This window comes from Chanodichthys erythropterus, chromosome 10, assembly GCF_024489055.1.
Source record: "Chanodichthys erythropterus isolate Z2021 chromosome 10, ASM2448905v1, whole genome shotgun sequence".
Lineage (NCBI taxonomy): Eukaryota > Metazoa > Chordata > Actinopteri > Cypriniformes > Xenocyprididae > Chanodichthys > Chanodichthys erythropterus.
The window spans coordinates 19093349-19099170 of record NC_090230.1 but is presented as its reverse complement, the minus strand read 5'-3'; positions in this window follow the sequence as shown (position 1 = coordinate 19099170).

Genomic DNA, 5822 nt, shown 5'->3' with positions numbered 1-5822 from the left:
AGTTTTTTCTTGGTTTATGTGAACGATAAAGGAACATTCCATTCTATCATTTTGGAAATGTTATGAAAACGTTATTTTCTGAACGTTCACAACACCCTGCCCCGCTAGAAATGTTACGTTCCCAGAACATTCTCAAAACATCCCCACTGGTGTTAAGGATCTTGTCTAATAATGTTCCCAGAACGTTCAGAGACGGTCACGATGTGGAGTTCTTTTAAGGTTTGGGGGACGTTATTTGGCGGACATTCACAGAACATTTAGGGAACCATATTTTATTTTTTATTTTTTTTAGGCAACATCCCTGCTGCCCTCTTCAAAAAAGTCGATTAATAAGAGTATCTGCTCAAACAAAAACTAATTTTTCTTAAATGTTTTACAAAAAAAAAAAAAACAGCACATGCATGAGCTAATGTAACTGTTGTATCACTGCATCAGTAACTACACAGTTACTGTCTTTAAATAAAGCGACATGCAGCAGAGCATCAGTGTTTCTGGATCATCACTGACTGAAGCTCAGGATCAACTCTCCAGCACAATGGTGACACACAAAACTCAGATAACAGAAACAACATTAAACACTAACAGATCTCTCTAGATCTCTGCATCTTCACTTATTACAAACCACTCTGACTTTGTTTCTTTCATACAAATCTTCTTTATGAGGTGTTGATGTTTTATCAAATTTATAAATGTCACGTTATGGAGGTAAGCGCTTGTTTTAGTTGGGCTCCTGACCCTTTACATTTTAATTATTTTTCTCCAATTGTTGCAATTGTGTTTTAAAGCATGCATTGCAAAATAAATTGTGAGAAAAAGCTGATCACATGGATTTGATTGTTCATTGTTATTATTCTCATCATACAGTGACCTTATTCTCTGGTCTCTGAATATTGTATTTTCTTTTGTGTTATTATAGTCTAATGATAGTGTATAAAATCCTGCCATGCTCTGATATTTTGAAAGCTTTCATTATTGTGCAGAAATTATTCAAACAGTATTATACAGATTCACACAGACATCAAGATTCTGCGTATGATCCTCAACAATGGTGACAAAATTTTCAGATAAACAGATTAACTCTGAACATCACAAAACAAGCTACTAAAGTCAGAAAAAAGATTTTGTTTAGTGTCACCATCGTTGAGGATCATACGCTGATTCATGATGTCTGTGTTGAAGGTTGAATAAAAAGCCCTCCTCAAAACTCTTGTCTGTAAGAATTAAATATAATAAACATTAATAAAACTAAGTGTTAATACATTCACAGCTTGAGGCTTTAGTAATGATGACTAAATCATCAGCAATAAACAACTCAATTCATCTGATCGGAAGTTCTCTTGCGTTTATTGCTATCACTATCATGCCTTGATAACGCAGTTAAAGCAGACAAAGAAAATCTAATGTTATGTGTCAAGAATCAAGAGCCCATCTAAAGCAAACGCTCACCTCTATAACGGTGACTTCAAACTTTATTATTTTCTATAAAACACAAAGGCGATGTTCTCGTGACCTTGTTCAACTTTGCCTAAAAGTTCTCTAAAAGTGACAAAAATTCTGACATTTTACAGAACATTTGTGACATAAACGTCCTCTTTTGGTAATGAAAGTGCTGCAGTTCAAGGTTCCTTATATGACTTTAGGGGGACGTTCCAATTTGGGTCATTTTATGGTCACATAAGAACGTTCAAAACATTGAACTTCAAAAACATTTAGCAAATATGAATTACATCATAAAGACGTTACGGCTATAGCAATGTTGTTCTCACAACGTTTTCTCTATATAATGAGAACATTCATTAAGTACAGATTACAATGTAAGGACGCTTTTTATAAACATTGTACTCAGAACGTATTATGAAAACATTCTGAAAACATTTAGCAAATAATAATAACATTAAAAGCATGTTCTCAGAATGTTATCCTAAGAACGTTTTCGCTCAACATTACGAGAACATCAGTCAAGTACAAATAACGTGATAAGACGTTTCAAGAATGTTGTTATGGGAACGTTTTTACTCAACATTATGAGAACATCAGTCAAGTACAAATAACGTGATAAAGACGTTACAAGAACGTTGTTATGGGAACGTTTTTACTCAACATTATGAGAACATCAGTCAAGTACAAATAACGTGATAAAGACGTTACAAGAACGTTGTTATGGGAACGTTTTTACTCAACATTATGAGAACATCAGTCAAGTACAAATAACGTGATAAAGACGTTACAAGAACGTTGTTATGGGAACGTTTTTACTCAACATTATGAGAACATCAGTCAAGTACAAATAACGTGATAAAGACGTTACAAGAACGTTGTTATGGGAACGTTTTTACTCAACATTATGAGAACATCAGTCAAGTACAAATAACGTGATAAAGACGTTACAAGAATGTTGTTATGGGAACGTTTTTACTCAACATTATGAGAACATCAGTCAAGTACAAATAACGTGATAAAGACGTTACAAGAACGTTGTTATGGGAACGTTTTTACTCAACATTATGAGAACATCAGTCAAGTACAAATAACGTGATAAAGACGTTACAAGAACGTTGTTATGGGAACGTTTTTGCTCAACATTACGAGAACATCAGTCAAGTACAAATAACGTGATAAAGACGTTACAAGAACGTTGTTATGGGAACGTTTTTACTCAACATTATGAGAACATCAGTCAAGTACAAATAACGTGATAAAGACGTTTCAAGAATGTTGTTATGAGAACGTTTTTACTCAACATTATGAGAACATCAGTCAAGTACAAATAACGTGATAAAGACGTTACAAGAACGTTGTTATGGGAACGTTTTTACTCAACATTATGAGAACATCAGTCAAGTACAAATAACGTGATAAAGACGTTTCAAGAACGTTGTTATGGGAACGTTTTTACTCAACATTATGAGAACATCAGTCAAGTACAAATAACGTGATAAAGACGTTACAAGAACGTTGTTATGGGAACGTTTTTACTCAACATTATGAGAACATCAGTCAAGTACAAATAACGTGATAAAGACGTTACAAGAACGTTGTTATGAGAACGTTTTTACTCAACATTATGAGAACATCAGTCAAGTACAAATAACGTGATAAAGACGTTACAAGAACGTTGTTATGGGAACGTTTTTACTCAACATTATGAGAACATCAGTCAAGTACAAATAACGTGATAAAGACGTTACAAGAACGTTGTTATGGGAACGTTTTTACTCAACATTATGAGAACATCAGTCAAGTACAAATAACGTGATAAAGACGTTACAAGAACGTTGTTATGGGAACGTTTTTACTCAACATTATGAGAACATCAGTCAAGTACAAATAACGTGATAAAGACGTTTCAAGAATGTTGTTATGAGAACGTTTTTACTCAACATTATGAGAACATCAGTCAAGTACAAATAACGTGATAAAGACGTTACAAGAACGTTGTTATGGGAACGTTTTTACTCAACATTATGAGAACATCAGTCAAGTACAAATAACGTGATAAAGACGTTTCAAGAACGTTGTTATGGGAACGTTTTTACTCAACATTATGAGAACATCAGTCAAGTACAAATAACGTGATAAAGACGTTACAAGAACGTTGTTATGGGAACGTTTTTACTCAACATTATGAGAACATCAGTCAAGTACAAATAACGTGATAAAAACCCCCGACCCTATAGGTTGTTTTTCAAGCACCTTATTACGACCTTTATTTACGTTTTGAAGTCATGCGCCCTCTAGTGGGCGTAAAAACGTCTGTCGTCATGAAATGACGTCATAACCAATCAAAATGCGTGTTCATTTAAATGCAATGGGTCTCATTCATGAAACATTCGTAAATATACGAGTAAATATGTGAGTGATTTGCGCGTAAAGAGACCTTCCCGAAAACTGTGATAGGTGATAGTGAAATGTGTGTGTGTTAATGAATTCCAATCAGTCGTAAATGGGACGCGCGTGCACGCTCATTCTCAACTACCATAAACCCCACCCATTAAATCCGACTGACAACTATATATGGTCATCTTATTATGACACCAAACGAAGGATTTTGGCCATTTTATAGGAAACAATTTCCATAACAATTAAGGGGCCATTAGTTTGCCCAGCCCTATTGAAATCAATTAATTATTTGATTAAAGTGCTCCGTTTGCAGACGCTATTACTGGCTCTCACAATAAAAGTAAAAAGAAAAAACGTATGTAATTACTATATATAATATTTTTTCAAAATGCTGTGTAAATATGTACCTTATTAAGGTGAATTAAAATGCAACCTTATAATGAGCAATGTTAAACGCACTATTTACGCGTGGCTGGGAGCAGGTGTAGATTTCTTTCGTACCAACTAACATTTGGAAAATACAAACATTTTAATGAATCCGAAAATTTAAGGCAGAAACACTTTACACACGATTTACACAAAAATTAGTTCTGCTCATGTTTCATGAATAAGACCCAATGTCTGGACTTTTTACACCATTTCTCCTATTTCCATTTAGCAAAACTATTTTTTTTTTATTAACAACTGCACTTGAACTTCATACTCGTTGTTTCCCATTCACTGCCATTATAAAGCTGGGATGCGTTAGGATATTTATTAATATAACTCCGATTATGTTCATCAGAAAGAAGAAAGTCATATACACCCAGGATAACTTGAGGGTGAGTAAAGCTTGGGGTAATTTTCATTTTAAAGTGAACTAATCCTTTAAAGGTGCCCTAGATTGTTTTTTTACAATGTAATATAAGTCTAAGGTGTCCCCTGAATGTGTCTGTGAAGTTTCAGCTCAAAATACCCCATAGATTTTTTTAAATTATTTTTTTAACTGCCTATTTTGGGGCATCATTAACTATGCACTGATTTTTTCAGCACGGCCCCTTTAAGAGATGCGCTTCCTCTGCCACACGAGCTCTCAACTATATATACATCGCATAAACAAAGTTCACACAGCTAATATAACCCTCAAATGTATCTTTACAAGATGTTCGTCATGCATGCTGCATGCATGCTTCGAATTATGTGAGTAAAGTATTTATTTAGATGGTTACATTTGATTCTGTGTTAGTTTGAGGCTCTGCTCTGTGGCTAACGGGCTAAAGCTAACATTACACACTGTTGGAGAGATTTATAAAGAATGAAGTTTAATGAAGTGTTTATGAATTATACAGACTGCACGTGTTTAAAAATGAAAATAGCAACGGCTCTCGTCTCTGTGAATACAGTAAGAAACGATGGTAACTTTAACCTCATTTAACAGTATATTAGCAACATGCTAATGAAACATTTAGAAAGACAATTTACAAATATGACTAAAAATATCATGATATCATGGATCATGTCAGTTATTATTGCTCCATCTGCCATTTTTCGCTGTTGTTCTTGCTTGCTTACCTTGTCTGTGCACAGATCCAGCCGTTAATATTGCCTTTTCTTGTCTAATGCGTCGAATGGGCTGGCATTATGCAAATATTGGGGTCATACATATTAATGATCCCAACTGTTACGTAACAGTCGGTGTTATGTCGAGATCTGAGTGTTTTCCGGAAGTCTTTTAAACAAATGAGATTTACATAAGAAGGAGGAAACAATGGGGTTTGAAACTCAGTGTGTCTTTTCCATGTACTGAACTCTTGTTATTCAACTACGCAGAGGAAAATTCAAATTCTGATTCTAGGGCACCTTTAAGGAAGATACTGCAGTTGCTCTGCTGCCCTCATGAGGCTGCAAATAGAAGTTCTCCACTTATTTTCACCAAGGTGCTGCTACTGGATAATTTTGGTCTCACCACTAGATGGCAGCTGTTAATGACAGACTCTTTCTGT